Source organism: Bufo bufo, chromosome 9 (genome assembly GCF_905171765.1).
Source record: "Bufo bufo chromosome 9, aBufBuf1.1, whole genome shotgun sequence".
Taxonomy (NCBI): Eukaryota; Metazoa; Chordata; class Amphibia; order Anura; family Bufonidae; genus Bufo; species Bufo bufo.
Window position 1 is genome coordinate 34,709,982 of NC_053397.1, and position 18,992 is coordinate 34,728,973.

At 46.3% G+C, this 18,992-nt stretch overlaps 1 protein-coding gene across 1 annotated transcript in view; it reads right to left on the reverse strand.

Annotated features, from left to right (window-relative positions):
- The window catches only part of ABHD6 (abhydrolase domain containing 6, acylglycerol lipase), a 79,607-nt gene that overhangs the window by 54,425 nt on the left and 6,190 nt on the right, over window positions 1-18,992 (reverse strand). The window lies entirely within an intron of this gene.

Here is an 18,992-nt window from a genome sequence, read left to right on the forward strand (position 1 = left end):
CCGTGGGTGTGCGTTTCTAGCACGGGTACATGCTCTATTTTCTCAGTGTTCACGGATCCATCATGACCGTTTTTTGCTGTCCGTGCGCCATCCGTTTCACTGACCCTGCACAGCTGAAAAATTATTTTCAAAGTATCTCTTCCTAATGATCCGTGTTGCATCTGTGGTTTTTACGGACCCATAGACTATAATGCACGTTATCGATCCGTGAACAGAGACAAAATAGAGCATGCATCCATGGTAAAAACACAGACCATGCTAAACCCAGATGTGTGAATACACACATTTAAATGAATGGGGACGTGTGCGGTCCGTGGAGACCACCGACGTGCGAATGAGGCCTACAGCAGCATTCTTACATAGTATAGTAAATGTGCCCATTGGCTCCAGAGGCAGCTCCGAATGATATTTTATCCTGGACCTTTCAGACCCACCATTGCAATAGCGCCTGCGCCCATCGGAGGATCCTCTAGTACTCTGGTGGGCCAGTCCAACGCCGTTTGTGTAAGGCCTCGTTCACTTTTTCGTGTCAGTGTCACATCCGTGAAAAAAAAGCATCCATGTTTCATCTGGGAAGGATCCGTGCGTCATCCGTAATTCACTGACATTGCTCAGCTGAAAATTAATTTCCAAAGAATCTCCTATTCGTCTTCAGTGAAAAACCGGACACAACACGGAGGTGTGTCAGTGATTTTCACGGACCCATAGACTTCAATGGGTGTGCTTAGCCCGCATCACAGATCAAAGTAGTGCATGTCCCCGTGTGGGTCAGTAAAAAAAAAAAATATATATACTGAAATGTGAACAGACACATTAAGGCTCCATTCACACATCCGCAAATGGGTCCGCATTCGTTCCGCAATTTTGCGGAACGGGTGCGGACCCATTCATTTTCTATGGGGACGGAATGAACGCGGACAGCACACAGTGTGCTGTCAGCATCCGAATTTACAGAGCGCGGCCCCCCATCTTCAGGTCCGCAAAAGATATTACATGTCCTATTCTTGTCCGCAGCTTGCGGACAAGAATAGGCATTTCTATAGGGGTGCCGGGCGGGTGTGTTGCGGATCCGCAATTTGGGGGTCCGCAACACACCACGGACGTGTGAATGGAGCCTTAAATCAATGGGTACGTGCGCCGTCCGCAGAAAATGCAGACAGCACACGTCAGTGAAAAACTGAAATGTGAACGAGGCCCAACGTGGGAATCCTCTATAATGAGGTCAATCAATGCTCCATAATGTGCCACCCTCAGGCTACCGCTACATGTGTCACACAACATTTTTTGTAATGATATTCAATAGTGTCGCACTGCGACACAAAACTCGCACAAAATCCATAAATCCATCCAAGTTGGATTTTTTGTGTGACTGCTGCGTCGCAGTACAATGCCATTGACAAAATCATCATTAGAAAAGATATCACTCAACATGAATGTCGCCCGACACATGTCGCAGTAGAGTTATACCCTTTTTGTTGTCGCCGTGTAGCCCTAGCCTTATTCTCTGAGGATTCCCACCGGTTCTCAGGGAAAGCAAATAATTCCTTTAAGGCCCCTTTCACACGGGCGAGAATTCACATTGGTGCGATGCGTGAGGTGAACGCATTGCACCCGCACTGAATCCGGACCCATTCACTTCTATAAGGGGCTGTGCAGATGAGCGGTCATTTTCACGCATCACTTGTGCGTTGCGTGAAAAATCGCAGCATGTTCTATATTCTGCGTTTTTCCACACAACGCAGGCCCCATAGAAGTGAATGGGGACGCGTGAAAATTGCAAGAGAGTGTGGATGCAATACAATTTTCACGCATGGTTGCTAAGGACGAGGGGGGAGTTACCCGGGACCCTATTTACTTTGTTATTTTCCATTATAACATGGAATGCCAAGTAAGAACCTTCTATCTTCAGTCAGCAGGACCTGCGCGGACGTCACCGCGCTCACCACACCACAACCACTGGACACTAGGAATGAGCCTAGGCCCAAACACACACCAGGAAGGACCCAAACACGGAATCCAGTAGTCACTACCTGGACCACCATGCAGAATGATGGCAGCACTTCTGATAGTTCCCCCTCCGGGGGACTTCCAGGTACCCCCTTTCGGAGGAAAAGACAAAAAGGGGAAATGTCTAGCAGACATGCTGGACACCACATCAACAGACCAGACATGTAACAACGCACTAGACCCCAAATCAAACCCACACCAAACATAGACACATAAGGAAGGGTGGAGAAGACAAAGGGATGACATTGCTAAAAGACCTTGATGTCCAACAAGGTGGCCCTCGATGACTGAGCAGATGGCATTGCCCAAAACTGACACATCACTTCCAACCAACAGCAAGGCTAGAGCACAGCACACCTCCGTGCTACGAACCTAGGCTAAATAGCACCAAGAGACCACACCCTGATCCACACCTAGTCCGGAAATTAACCCCACGCTCACCAAACAGCAGGAAAACTCACCTTAAAGGGGAAGTGCACGTGCAAACCGAAAACTACACGTTGCCACCGCCAGCCAGTCTGCACGGCAACCGTGTCAGGGTCAAAATAACATCGGCCATCAATGTTATATCTCCGAATGTTCTGAGAACTCTTGATTGCCAAAAAGCATTCTGTTCATGCGTTTTGGATCCTAATGTTTTGTCTTTGACATAAAACAATAAAAATAATTTTACAAAAAAATAAATAAATAACATAGGCCATGAAAGCTGCGGAGCGGAAGCACTTCCGTGGGATTTCGGTCCATGCTTCCACATGCCGACTGAATCTTGCGGATCGTGGACCAATTCAAGTGAATAGGTCTGCATCCGCAAACGGTGGGCACGCGGCCGGTGCCCGTGCATTGTGGACCACTGTTCACGTTTCCCCTATAAACCACTGAATAATGATTGAAGTTCTAACAGGGAACTGCATTGTCAGCAAAATTCTAAGTTATTTCCAGCAGGACTGACACCGGAAAGGAAAAAGGAAGTTGGGTTTTCAGGAGCAGCTTGGCACGGAGCGCCGGCAGTGAACAGAATTACGCTCATCAGACTGGTTTCAGGCGGGATGACGACTTTTCCTTTGTAGACGCTTCCAGCGTGACTCCAGGTGTGCCGCCAGCCATGTACCTGTTCTGCCAGGTGCAATTGCGGTCCCCAATGCACGAGCAACATCCGTGCAGCGGGACGGACCCATTCAATTTGAATGGGTCCGTGGTCTGTCCGCACCGCAAAAAAATAAGACATGTCCTATTTATTTGCGGTGCGGAACAACGGAAAGAAACACCACAGAAGCACTCCGTAGTGCTTCTGGTGTTCCGTTCCGCATCTCCGGAATTGCGGACCCATTCAAGTGAATGGGTCCACGTCCGTGATGCGTGGTACACACGGCCGGCGGCCGTGGCTTGTCGACCAATTGTTTGCAACGGCCGTGTGCATGAGGCCTTATTCTAAAGTTATTACTAATAACTTATTAGCCTAACATTGCATCCTGTGGCCAATCTGTTTTGATTTCTGTCGCTGTGGGTTACGTCCTGTAGTAAAGCCTTGTAATACAGGACGCACATGCTCACAGCGCTTCTTCAATAACCTCTCCTCTATGTGCAGTGTCAGTCCTGAATAGATAGACAAACAGATCATAGATAGATAACAGACAGACAGATAATATAAGGATGAATTTTGTTCTAACAGATGAAGGACATTAGTGATGAGCGAAGTTTTGAAAAATTTGATTTGGTCGATTCGCCGACGTTCGACAAGAAATTTGATTCATTATGAATTGCGATACATCTGCCTAATTATATTCATCCCATGGCCAAATCCCAGTGTGAAGGCTCGCAACTTAAATTACAGCGAGAGTGTATTGCTGTGTGCATTACGTTCTAGTGCACCCACATTCGTAGTTAAAGGGGTTGTCCGGGTTCAGAGCTGAACCTGGACATATCCCCATTTTCACCCAGGCAGCCCCCCTGACTTGAGCATCGGAGCAGTTCATGCTCCGATGCTTTCCTTTGCCCTGCGCTGAATCTCGCAGGGCAAAGGCATTTTCTGGAGTTCCGGTGACGAACCGGCCTCTCCTTAGGGCTGCCAGGCGGAGGCTTCCGCCCAGCAGTGAGCCCGGTGACGTCACCGGCACTGATGGGAGGGCTTTAGCGCTGCCCTAGCCTGTAAAACGGCCGCCCATCAGTGCCGGTGACGTCACCGAACAAACTGCTGGGCAGAAGCCTCCACCCGACAGTGTGTTATTCTAAATAATAGAGCCCTTGCCCTGCACGATCCAGTGCAGGGCAAGGGAGCTCATCGGCGCATGAACTGCTCCGATGCCAACATCAGGGGGGCTGCCTGGGTGAAATTATGGGTATGTCCGGGTTCAGCTCTGAACCCAGACAACCCCGTTAATCCATTCTGTAGGTACTGTGCCGTCAGTATTACAGATGTAAATCACTGTGCAGTGCACCAAGATTCCGATAAAGAAAAGCATACAGCACCCTTCAATAAAACAAAAGACCTGTGCGCACCCCTGCAGTGTAACGGCTCCTTAGTGGAACAAAATAAAGACATGGAGACAGCGCCAATAAAGTAATGGAGGAAAAAAATAATTCTTTTAATGCATGTTGTGGCAGTCCAAACACGTTTTTTAATCCCTTCTGTTAGCTGTAGATTTACTCTGCGTCAGGATTACAGGTCACTGTTACCATCGGGTCTAGGGATGAGCGAATCCACTTCGGATGAAACATTCGAAGTCGATTTGCATAAAACTTTCTTTCAATACTGTACGGAGCGAGTGCTCCGTACAGTATTAGAATGTATTGGCTTGTGGGGAGCGTGATTACGTCATCAAAGGTCCTTTTGCAGGTCCTCAAAGAAGAAGAAAGAAGACGATGCCGGCTGCGCAATCAAGTGGATGAGGTGAGTTAATTTTTGTTTTATTTTTTAACCCCTCAAGCAACATTTTACTAAGCATTCTGAATTAAGAATGCTATTATTTTCCCTTATAACCATGTATAAGGTAAAATAATACAGTGAATTGACATTAATCAATTTACTAACATCATCTCCTAGCAACCATCGATTTTCACGTAGCCCCATTCATTGCTACGGGGCCTGCATTGCGTGAAAAACGCAGAATAAAGAACATGCTGCGATTGTGATGTGTGAAAATCACCGCTCATCTGCACAGCCCCATTAAAGTGAATGGGTCCGGATTCAGTGCGGGTGCAATGCGTTCACCTCACACATTGCACCCACGCGGAATTCTCGCCCGTGTGAAAGGGGCCTAAGGCTTTGTTCACATCACTGTTTATTTTTCAGTTCTTCCAATCCGCCAGAAAAACAGGAAAAAAACCAAAAGAAAACAAACAAAGCCTGTATTTTGAGCATCCATAAAGCCTCTTTTAGAAGGTCAGTATTTGATCAGTATTTGTAAGCCAAAACCAGGAGTGGGTCCAAAACAGAGATAACATGGAATAGAAATGTTTGCCTCTCTTCTGTGTTTTGGACCCACTCCTGCTTTTGGCTTTAAAATACTGATCAAAATACGGATACAGAATACGGACTGTGTGAAAGAAGACTTATGCTCAATTTGCATCTCTTTTTGTCATTTACGTCTCAAATCAGTTTTTTTTAACAAGGAAAAAAAAATCCTGCACGCAGGACTTTAATGGCCTCTTTGATCAGTAATTGTAAGCCAAAAACAGGAGTGGTTCCAAAACAGAGACAAAACGTAATGGAATATTTTGCATCTCTCTGTGTTTTGGACCCACTCCTGCTTTTGGCTTACAAATACTGATCAAATACTGAACAAATAATGACCGTGTGAAAGAGGCCATATGGATGCTCAAAGTACAGGATCCTTTTTTTTTTCTGTTCTTCAGACAGTTTAGAAGAAGGGAAAAATAAACTATGATGTCAACACGGACAAACAGGGACAATAGAGGCCCCATAACTGAGTAAGTATGGGGGTCAACAGCAGTGGCATACAGAACAATATGGTGGCAGATCACAGTAGTAGCAGAACCCCACAACAGTAGTGTGATAGCAAGGCCCAGTGGTATGCATATCCTTGTAAAAATGTAACATGTATATCTATATTAGACCGCCTGTTGAGAATGAGTCTGATGTATAACAGAACAGATTAAGTATGAATGGCGCAGCAAGTGAACTAGATAAACGCTCCTCTATATTAGACCGCCTGCTGACAATGAGTCTGATGCACAGTAAGTCTATCGATAACAGAACAGATTAAGTATGAATGGCCCAGCAGTTGAACAAGATGCACAGGGCGATTACACTGAGCCTGCACTCTCCCTATGCTCTCCCTACAGTGTCTAAAAACTCTCCCTACGATCTCCCTACACTGTCATTGTAATCTCTCTATCCAAAATTCTGCAATTAAAAGCTTTGTGAAACACTGTCCCTAGCGCTTGGCATGTCTGTCCCTATGCTTAGTTTTCAGGGAAATGGCGGAGACCGTGTGGGATGAGGCTTTTATATGGCTGTGACATCACAAGGGATGGCTATCTGGTTATTGGCTGGATGCACGGCACTTTGAGTCCTATCGTGTTCCCGACAGGGAAAAAATTATTCCTAGCGAGGGGAAATTCGGATTTGTGGCAAAACTAATTTTTCCTGAAATTCAGATTGAATTCCACTTTGTTTACTTCGATTCACACAACACTAATGGACATTAGCGCAAGTTGTGTCTGTTATAAATCCAGTTAAGCCAATATTACACCTGTAGATCGCACAGGCGATTGTTGGGAGGGAAGTGTTTCTTCCCGGCAATCTCCTCCTTGCTAGCAGTATGGGGAGGAGTAATCGGTTATGCCATCACTCCTCCCCATAATGAATCATTGTTTGCCGGCAGCAAATCATGATTAGACACCGCGATCTGCCACTGGCAAATAAGGATTTTTAAACCTGTTGAAAGATTCCAATTACCCGATGAATCGGCGGCAGTATTACACTGCCAGATCATCGTAACGAGCATTCATACGAACGCTTGTTACAGATGATCTGAAAGATTATCTGGCAATGTAATATAAGCTTTAGGCCTCATGCACACGGCCGTTGTTTTGGTCCGCATCCGAGCCGCAGTTTTTGCGGCTTGGATGCGGACCCATTCACTTCAATAAGGCCGCAAAAAAATGCTGACAGCACTCAGTGTGCTGTCTGCATCCGTTGCTCCGTTCCGTGGCCCTGCTAAAAAAAAATATAACATGTCCTATTCTTGTCCGCGCTTTGCGGACAAGAATAGGCATTTATATTGAAGGCTGCCCGTGCTGTTCCGCAAATTGCAGAACGCGCACTGACGCCATCCGTGTTTTGCGGATCCGCGATTTGCGGACCGCAAAACACACCACAGTCGTGTGCATGGGGCCTTACACAAATAATTTTGAATATGTGGAGGTAGATAATGAACTGGTTAGTGTCACACGTCCTTTTGATGTCAGGACACATCTCATTGCCCTAAGGCATGACAGGACCGCAGTCACATGGCAACCAGGACGTTGATCCCATATTCATATTCCTTTTAGACCAATGCGAACTGCATGGGGTCCCAGGGGTGCACCACCAATGAGGTCAGGTGAGGCGATCGCCTCAGGCAGCACTAGATATGGGCAAGAGAGGGGCAGCTGAAGGGCCATAGGCTGAAGGGAAGGGGTTAGGTTAAGAAATTGGCACTGTTTCAGTTTTCACCTCAGGCATCAGAAGGTGCACCCCTGGGGGGTCCTAATGATTGTTGGTAAGATTAGTTTGTACACTTCTCAAAAAAATAAAAGGAACACAAAAATAACACATCCTAGATCAGAATTAATTAAATATTCTTCTGAAATACTTTGTTCTTTACATAGTTGAATGTGCTGACAACAAAATCACACAAAAATAAAAAAATGGAAATCAAATTTTTCAACCCATGGAGGTCTGGATTTGGAGTCACACTCAAAATTAAAGTGGAAAAACACACTACAGGCTGATCCAACTTTGATGTAATGTCCTTTAAAACAAGTCAAAATGAGGCTCAGTAGTGTGTGTGGCCTCCACGTGCCTGTATGACCTCCCTACAATGCCTGTGCATGCTCCTGATGAGGTGGCGGAAGGTCTCCTGAGGGATCTCCTCCCAGACCTGGACTAAAGCATCTGCCAACTCCTGGACAGTCTGTGGTGCAACGTGACGTTGGTGGATAGAGCGAGACATGATGTCCCAGATGTGCTCAATTGGATTCAGGTCTGGGGAACGGGCAGGCCAGTCCATAGCATCAATGCCTTCGTCTTGCAGGAACTGCTGACACACTCCAGCCACATGAGGTCTAGCATTGTCTTGCATTAGGAGGAACCCAGGGCCAACCGCACCAGCATATGGTCTCACAAGGGGTCTGAGGATCTCATCTCGGTACCTAATGGCAGTCAGGCTACCTCTGGCGAGCACATGGAGGGCTGTGCGGCCCTCCAAAGAAATGCCACCCCACACCATTACTGGCCCAAGCCAAACCGGTCATGCTGGAGGATGTTGCAGGCAGCAGAACGTTCTCCACGGTGTCTCCAGACTCTGTCACATGTGCTCAGTGTGAACCTGTTTTCATCTGTGAAGAGCACAGGGCGCCAGTGGCGAATTTGCCAATCTTGGTGTTCTATGGCAAATGCCAAACGTCCTGCACGGTGTTGGGCTGTAAGCCCAACCCCCACCTGTGGACGTCGGACCCTCATATCACTCTCATGGAGTCTGTTTCTGACCGTTTGAGCAGACACATGCACATTTGTGGCCTGCTGGAGGTCATTTTGCAGGGCTCTGGCAGTGCTCCTCCTGTTCCTCCTTGCACAAAGGCGGAGGTAGCGGTCCTGCTGCTGGGTTGTTGCCCTCCTACAGCCTCCTCCACGTCTCCTGATGTACTGGCCTGTCTCCTGGTAGCGCCTCCATGCTCTGGACACTACGCTGACAGACACAGCAAACCTTCTTGCCATAGCTCGCATTGATGTGCCATCCTGGATAAGCTACACTACCTGAGCCACTTGTGTGGGTTGTAGACTCCGTCTCATGCTACCACTAGAGTGAAAGCACCGCCAGCATTCAAAAGTGACCAAAACATCAGACAGGAAGCATAGGAACTGAGAAGTGGTCTGTAGTCACCACCTGCAGAACCACTCCTTTATTGGGGGTGTCTTGCTAATTGCCTATAATTTCCACCTGTTGTCTATCTCATTTGCACAACAGCATGTGAAATTCATTGTCACTCAGTGTTGCTTCCTAAGTGGACAGTTTGATTTCACAGAAGTGTGATTGACCTGGAGTTACATTGTGTTGTTTAAGTGTTCCCTTTATTTTTTTGAGCAGTGTATATTGCCCCTGTTTACACTGGGAGATGCACCTTACATTTGTCAAACTGGGATTAACAGGGGCCCGATGTGAGCTCTGTTACCCAAGAGCTTACATACAACTAGAGCCGGACCTGTCACTCTAAGTAAAATCAGAGTCACAGTTTGGGCTATGTTCTCCATCTAAATGGCATGTTCTTTGAGCTGATGAAAAATGCAAACTGAGATCTAAGAGGGCCTTTCTTCTCCTGGACTTTTGGAGCCTATTGTAGGATTTTGTGGTACTTTAGTGGACATATTTACCCTGTGCCATATGACAGCGTTGCTCCTGTCCTGCCAGCTCTGCAGGGTTCATGATGTGAACTTCCACTTGAGGCATTGCATGGGAACCAAAATCAATATGGTCCCTACACATCTACGTTACAATACAATACCTACATCTCCCAACTTTTGAAAAGCCTAAGAAGGGACAACAGCTACATGCTCCGCAACATTTTTTTTTATATTAAGACACGCCTCTAACTTCACTCATCTATACACCCCCCCATCCCAGCCAGTCCCCTTTTATTCCCCTCTTAGTGCCCCCACACAGTAGTGATGCTCCTGTTGTGCACTCAAATAGTAGTTATGCCCCTTTAGTGCACCCTTACAATAATGCTGCCCCCTTTGTGTCCCCCCTTACAATTGTGAATCCCCTTAGTGCTAGTAAATTTAAAAAAAAAGGAATACTGACCTAGCCTAGTTCCCCCGATGAATAGAGAACATCATGAACTCCCCAGCAGCAGATGCAATGCAGTGACGTCATCACAACTGCTGAACTGAGAATTCCCTGATTGGTGAATGGTCCCTGGCCTGTATGCCTTCTTCCAAAGCTCAGTAGGTGCAATTATGTGACTGCGTTGCGCTTGCCTGCTGATAAGATCACCGGCCAGCGAATGATCGCACAGGATGCTAACGGCTTTGCCATTGCATTCCATTTGTCTCCGCAGGACTTGGATACAGTTTAAATTAGGACAAATCTCAGCCATCCCGGAACCATGTGACAACTCCCAAAATTCAGGACTGTCCCATCGGATCTGGGACGGCAGGAGGCATGACTACAAGTGCTCAATCACTAATAGCAGCATCCCACCATTAGCCACAACCTGATTTTTTGGGGTTGACTAATAGGAATCTTCTTGACAACATTTTTTATAAGGTAGTTTTAGAGCTTGAGTTGAAATGTCAATTGAATGCCTCACATCTGTCCTAGACATTTCTATCTATAGCGAGACTGTCGCATGAAACAATTGTGATACTGTTTGGACAATCTCTATTTTCATTAGAAGGATCAGCGATCAGTGGTCATCTATGGAGGAATCTGCAGCAAGTGTTCAATTTCCCTGCAGCGCCACCGCAGGGGAAATGAAGAATTACACTGTGACCATGTACATCAATGGGATGTCCCTGTAATGCAGGACATGACAAGTCCTCCAGAGTGAGAGACATTCTTTGCAACCGCTCCCTGCCAAGAGATAAGGATCCCAAATGGAGGACCCCTTCTATTAACTCAGAATTTGCCATCTGTTTACCAGCTGTCACTGGTTCCATTGACTTATACACCCTCTGCGTTCCTACGATCCAGTTATCATGCCTCTGAGGCGACCACCTACTAAGGTCTAATGTGGCTTCCCCAGTCTGAGTCTTGTAATGTACATATTCTTACATTAGTGTCATTTTAGCATCTTGAAACGTATAAAGAACCTTGTGCACACATATCTTTCCCTTTGAGGGACACAAGGCTTACAGTTAAACAGCCTGTTTTCTACATTGCATTAAGGCCAATGAATTTGAATTAGTCTCCTGAATGTAGAAGACCTAGTCCAGGCCTATCAGTTAATAAATCTCTCCATATAAATATGGGATCTTCGTGTACTGATGGGAGATGGAGGGACCTGCCAAGCAAAACAAACTGCAATGAATAAAAGCTGAGGAACTTGTAGTTCCTGTTCACACCGCACTTCGGAAGGGACGGGGCAGCTGTGCACACATCTTGTCTGATCCTCAACCATGAAGCTTGTTGCTCTGCTGCGGTGCGGAACAACGGAAAGAAACACCACAGAAGCACTCCGTAGTGCTTCTGGTGTTCCGTTCCGCATCTCCGGAATTGCGGACCCATTCAAGTGAATGGGTCCACGTCCGTGATGCGTGGTACACACGGCCGGCGGCCGTGGCTTGTCGACCAATTGTTTGCAACGGCCGTGTGCATGAGGCCTTATTCTAAAGTTATTACTAATAACTTATTAGCCTAACATTGCATCCTGTGGCCAATCTGTTTTGATTTCTGTCGCTGTGGGTTACGTCCTGTAGTAAAGCCTTGTAATACAGGACGCACATGCTCACAGCGCTTCTTCAATAACCTCTCCTCTATGTGCAGTGTCAGTCCTGAATAGATAGACAAACAGATCATAGATAGATAACAGACAGACAGATAATATAAGGATGAATTTTGTTCTAACAGATGAAGGACATTAGTGATGAGCGAAGTTTTGAAAAATTTGATTTGGTCGATTCGCCGACGTTCGACAAGAAATTTGATTCATTATGAATTGCGATACATCTGCCTAATTATATTCATCCCATGGCCAAATCCCAGTGTGAAGGCTCGCAACTTAAATTACAGCGAGAGTGTATTGCTGTGTGCATTACGTTCTAGTGCACCCACATTCGTAGTTAAAGGGGTTGTCCGGGTTCAGAGCTGAACCTGGACATATCCCCATTTTCACCCAGGCAGCCCCCCTGACTTGAGCATCGGAGCAGTTCATGCTCCGATGCTTTCCTTTGCCCTGCGCTGAATCTCGCAGGGCAAAGGCATTTTCTGGAGTTCCGGTGACGAACCGGCCTCTCCTTAGGGCTGCCAGGCGGAGGCTTCCGCCCAGCAGTGAGCCCGGTGACGTCACCGGCACTGATGGGAGGGCTTTAGCGCTGCCCTAGCCTGTAAAACGGCCGCCCATCAGTGCCGGTGACGTCACCGAACAAACTGCTGGGCAGAAGCCTCCACCCGACAGTGTGTTATTCTAAATAATAGAGCCCTTGCCCTGCACGATCCAGTGCAGGGCAAGGGAGCTCATCGGCGCATGAACTGCTCCGATGCCAACATCAGGGGGGCTGCCTGGGTGAAATTATGGGTATGTCCGGGTTCAGCTCTGAACCCAGACAACCCCGTTAATCCATTCTGTAGGTACTGTGCCGTCAGTATTACAGATGTAAATCACTGTGCAGTGCACCAAGATTCCGATAAAGAAAAGCATACAGCACCCTTCAATAAAACAAAAGACCTGTGCGCACCCCTGCAGTGTAACGGCTCCTTAGTGGAACAAAATAAAGACATGGAGACAGCGCCAATAAAGTAATGGAGGAAAAAAATAATTCTTTTAATGCATGTTGTGGCAGTCCAAACACGTTTTTTAATCCCTTCTGTTAGCTGTAGATTTACTCTGCGTCAGGATTACAGGTCACTGTTACCATCGGGTCTAGGGATGAGCGAATCCACTTCGGATGAAACATTCGAAGTCGATTTGCATAAAACTTTCTTTCAATACTGTACGGAGCGAGTGCTCCGTACAGTATTAGAATGTATTGGCTTGTGGGGAGCGTGATTACGTCATCAAAGGTCCTTTTGCAGGTCCTCAAAGAAGAAGAAAGAAGACGATGCCGGCTGCGCAATCAAGTGGATGAGGTGAGTTAATTTTTGTTTTATTTTTTAACCCCTCAAGCAACATTTTACTAAGCATTCTGAATTAAGAATGCTATTATTTTCCCTTATAACCATGTATAAGGTAAAATAATACAGTGAATTGACATTAATCAATTTACTAACATCATCTCCTAGCAACCATCGATTTTCACGTAGCCCCATTCATTGCTACTGGGCCTGCATTGCGTGAAAAACGCAGAATAAAGAACATGCTGCGATTGTGATGCGTGAAAATCACCGCTCATCTGCACAGCCCCATTAAAGTGAATGGGTCCGGATTCAGTGCGGGTGCAATGCGTTCACCTCACACATTGCACCCACGCGGAATTCTCGCCCGTGTGAAAGGGGCCTAAGGCTTTGTTCACATCACTGTTTATTTTTCAGTTCTTCCAATCCGCCAGAAAAACAGGAAAAAAACCAAAAGAAAACAAACAAAGCCTGTATTTTGAGCATCCATAAAGCCTCTTTTAGAAGGTCAGTATTTGATCAGTATTTGTAAGCCAAAACCAGGAGTGGGTCCAAAACAGAGATAACATGGAATAGAAATGTTTGCCTCTCTTCTGTGTTTTGGACCCACTCCTGCTTTTGGCTTTAAAATACTGATCAAAATACGGATACAGAATACGGACTGTGTGAAAGAAGACTTATGCTCAATTTGCATCTCTTTTTGTCATTTACGTCTCAAATCAGTTTTTTTTAACAAGGAAAAAAAAATCCTGCACGCAGGACTTTAATGGCCTCTTTGATCAGTAATTGTAAGCCAAAAACAGGAGTGGTTCCAAAACAGAGACAAAACGTAATGGAATATTTTGCATCTCTCTGTGTTTTGGACCCACTCCTGCTTTTGGCTTACAAATACTGATCAAATACTGAACAAATAATGACCGTGTGAAAGAGGCCATATGGATGCTCAAAGTACAGGATCCTTTTTTTTTTCTGTTCTTCAGACAGTTTAGAAGAAGGGAAAAATAAACTATGATGTCAACACGGACAAACAGGGACAATAGAGGCCCCATAACTGAGTAAGTATGGGGGTCAACAGCAGTGGCATACAGAACAATATGGTGGCAGATCACAGTAGTAGCAGAACCCCACAACAGTAGTGTGATAGCAAGGCCCAGTGGTATGCATATCCTTGTAAAAATGTAACATGTATATCTATATTAGACCGCCTGTTGAGAATGAGTCTGATGTATAACAGAACAGATTAAGTATGAATGGCGCAGCAAGTGAACTAGATAAACGCTCCTCTATATTAGACCGCCTGCTGACAATGAGTCTGATGCACAGTAAGTCTATCGATAACAGAACAGATTAAGTATGAATGGCCCAGCAGTTGAACAAGATGCACAGGGCGATTACACTGAGCCTGCACTCTCCCTATGCTCTCCCTACAGTGTCTAAAAACTCTCCCTACGATCTCCCTACACTGTCATTGTAATCTCTCTATCCAAAATTCTGCAATTAAAAGCTTTGTGAAACACTGTCCCTAGCGCTTGGCATGTCTGTCCCTATGCTTAGTTTTCAGGGAAATGGCGGAGACCGTGTGGGATGAGGCTTTTATATGGCTGTGACATCACAAGGGATGGCTATCTGGTTATTGGCTGGATGCACGGCACTTTGAGTCCTATCGTGTTCCCGACAGGGAAAAAATTATTCCTAGCGAGGGGAAATTCGGATTTGTGGCAAAACTAATTTTTCCTGAAATTCAGATTGAATTCCACTTTGTTTACTTCGATTCACACAACACTAATGGACATTAGCGCAAGTTGTGTCTGTTATAAATCCAGTTAAGCCAATATTACACCTGTAGATCGCACAGGCGATTGTTGGGAGGGAAGTGTTTCTTCCCGGCAATCTCCTCCTTGCTAGCAGTATGGGGAGGAGTAATCGGTTATGCCATCACTCCTCCCCATAATGAATCATTGTTTGCCGGCAGCAAATCATGATTAGACACCGCGATCTGCCACTGGCAAATAAGGATTTTTAAACCTGTTGAAAGATTCCAATTACCCGATGAATCGGCGGCAGTATTACACTGCCAGATCATCGTAACGAGCATTCATACGAACGCTTGTTACAGATGATCTGAAAGATTATCTGGCAATGTAATATAAGCTTTAGGCCTCATGCACACGGCCGTTGTTTTGGTCCGCATCCGAGCCGCAGTTTTTGCGGCTTGGATGCGGACCCATTCACTTCAATAAGGCCGCAAAAAAATGCTGACAGCACTCAGTGTGCTGTCTGCATCCGTTGCTCCGTTCCGTGGCCCTGCTAAAAAAAAATATAACATGTCCTATTCTTGTCCGCGCTTTGCGGACAAGAATAGGCATTTATATTGAAGGCTGCCCGTGCTGTTCCGCAAATTGCAGAACGCGCACTGACGCCATCCGTGTTTTGCGGATCCGCGATTTGCGGACCGCAAAACACACCACAGTCGTGTGCATGGGGCCTTACACAAATAATTTTGAATATGTGGAGGTAGATAATGAACTGGTTAGTGTCACACGTCCTTTTGATGTCAGGACACATCTCATTGCCCTAAGGCATGACAGGACCGCAGTCACATGGCAACCAGGACGTTGATCCCATATTCATATTCCTTTTAGACCAATGCGAACTGCATGGGGTCCCAGGGGTGCACCACCAATGAGGTCAGGTGAGGCGATCGCCTCAGGCAGCACTAGATATGGGCAAGAGAGGGGCAGCTGAAGGGCCATAGGCTGAAGGGAAGGGGTTAGGTTAAGAAATTGGCACTGTTTCAGTTTTCACCTCAGGCATCAGAAGGTGCACCCCTGGGGGGTCCTAATGATTGTTGGTAAGATTAGTTTGTACACTTCTCAAAAAAATAAAAGGAACACAAAAATAACACATCCTAGATCAGAATTAATTAAATATTCTTCTGAAATACTTTGTTCTTTACATAGTTGAATGTGCTGACAACAAAATCACACAAAAATAAAAAAATGGAAATCAAATTTTTCAACCCATGGAGGTCTGGATTTGGAGTCACACTCAAAATTAAAGTGGAAAAACACACTACAGGCTGATCCAACTTTGATGTAATGTCCTTTAAAACAAGTCAAAATGAGGCTCAGTAGTGTGTGTGGCCTCCACGTGCCTGTATGACCTCCCTACAATGCCTGTGCATGCTCCTGATGAGGTGGCGGAAGGTCTCCTGAGGGATCTCCTCCCAGACCTGGACTAAAGCATCTGCCAACTCCTGGACAGTCTGTGGTGCAACGTGACGTTGGTGGATAGAGCGAGACATGATGTCCCAGATGTGCTCAATTGGATTCAGGTCTGGGGAACGGGCAGGCCAGTCCATAGCATCAATGCCTTCGTCTTGCAGGAACTGCTGACACACTCCAGCCACATGAGGTCTAGCATTGTCTTGCATTAGGAGGAACCCAGGGCCAACCGCACCAGCATATGGTCTCACAAGGGGTCTGAGGATCTCATCTCGGTACCTAATGGCAGTCAGGCTACCTCTGGCGAGCACATGGAGGGCTGTGCGGCCCTCCAAAGAAATGCCACCCCACACCATTACTGGCCCAAGCCAAACCGGTCATGCTGGAGGATGTTGCAGGCAGCAGAACGTTCTCCACGGTGTCTCCAGACTCTGTCACATGTGCTCAGTGTGAACCTGTTTTCATCTGTGAAGAGCACAGGGCGCCAGTGGCGAATTTGCCAATCTTGGTGTTCTATGGCAAATGCCAAACGTCCTGCACGGTGTTGGGCTGTAAGCCCAACCCCCACCTGTGGACGTCGGACCCTCATATCACTCTCATGGAGTCTGTTTCTGACCGTTTGAGCAGACACATGCACATTTGTGGCCTGCTGGAGGTCATTTTGCAGGGCTCTGGCAGTGCTCCTCCTGTTCCTCCTTGCACAAAGGCGGAGGTAGCGGTCCTGCTGCTGGGTTGTTGCCCTCCTACAGCCTCCTCCACGTCTCCTGATGTACTGGCCTGTCTCCTGGTAGCGCCTCCATGCTCTGGACACTACGCTGACAGACACAGCAAACCTTCTTGCCATAGCTCGCATTGATGTGCCATCCTGGATAAGCTACACTACCTGAGCCACTTGTGTGGGTTGTAGACTCCGTCTCATGCTACCACTAGAGTGAAAGCACCGCCAGCATTCAAAAGTGACCAAAACATCAGACAGGAAGCATAGGAACTGAGAAGTGGTCTGTAGTCACCACCTGCAGAACCACTCCTTTATTGGGGGTGTCTTGCTAATTGCCTATAATTTCCACCTGTTGTCTATCTCATTTGCACAACAGCATGTGAAATTCATTGTCACTCAGTGTTGCTTCCTAAGTGGACAGTTTGATTTCACAGAAGTGTGATTGACCTGGAGTTACATTGTGTTGTTTAAGTGTTCCCTTTATTTTTTTGAGCAGTGTATATTGCCCCTGTTTACACTGGGAGATGCACCTTACATTTGTCAAACTGGGATTAACAGGGGCCCGATGTGAGCTCTGTTACCCAAGAGCTTACATACAACTAGAGCCGGACCTGTCACTCTAAGTAAAATCAGAGTCACAGTTTGGGCTATGTTCTCCATCTAAATGGCATGTTCTTTGAGCTGATGAAAAATGCAAACTGAGATCTAAGAGGGCCTTTCTTCTCCTGGACTTTTGGAGCCTATTGTAGGATTTTGTGGTACTTTAGTGGACATATTTACCCTGTGCCATATGACAGCGTTGCTCCTGTCCTGCCAGCTCTGCAGGGTTCATGATGTGAACTTCCACTTGAGGCATTGCATGGGAACCAAAATCAATATGGTCCCTACACATCTACGTTACAATACAATACCTACATCTCCCAACTTTTGAAAAGCCTAAGAAGGGACAACAGCTACATGCTCCGCAACATTTTTTTTTATATTAAGACACGCCTCTAACTTCACTCATCTATACACCCCCCCATCCCAGCCAGTCCCCTTTTATTCCCCTCTTAGTGCCCCCACACAGTAGTGATGCTCCTGTTGTGCACTCAAATAGTAGTTATGCCCCTTTAGTGCACCCTTACAATAATGCTGCCCCCTTTGTGTCCCCCCTTACAATTGTGAATCCCCTTAGTGCTAGTAAATTTAAAAAAAAAGGAATACTGACCTAGCCTAGTTCCCCCGATGAATAGAGAACATCATGAACTCCCCAGCAGCAGATGCAATGCAGTGACGTCATCACAACTGCTGAACTGAGAATTCCCTGATTGGTGAATGGTCCCTGGCCTGTATGCCTTCTTCCAAAGCTCAGTAGGTGCAATTATGTGACTGCGTTGCGCTTGCCTGCTGATAAGATCACCGGCCAGCGAATGATCGCACAGGATGCTAACGGCTTTGCCATTGCATTCCATTTGTCTCCGCAGGACTTGGATACAGTTTAAATTAGGACAAATCTCAGCCATCCCGGAACCATGTGACAACTCCCAAAATTCAGGACTGTCCCATCGGATCTGGGACGGCAGGAGGCATGACTACAAGTGCTCAATCACTAATAGCAGCATCCCACCATTAGCCACAACCTGATTTTTTGGGGTTGACTAATAGGAATCTTCTTGACAACATTTTTTATAAGGTAGTTTTAGAGCTTGAGTTGAAATGTCAATTGAATGCCTCACATCTGTCCTAGACATTTCTATCTATAGCGAGACTGTCGCATGAAACAATTGTGATACTGTTTGGACAATCTCTATTTTCATTAGAAGGATCAGCGATCAGTGGTCATCTATGGAGGAATCTGCAGCAAGTGTTCAATTTCCCTGCAGCGCCACCGCAGGGGAAATGAAGAATTACACTGTGACCATGTACATCAATGGGATGTCCCTGTAATGCAGGACATGACAAGTCCTCCAGAGTGAGAGACATTCTTTGCAACCGCTCCCTGCCAAGAGATAAGGATCCCAAATGGAGGACCCCTTCTATTAACTCAGAATTTGCCATCTGTTTACC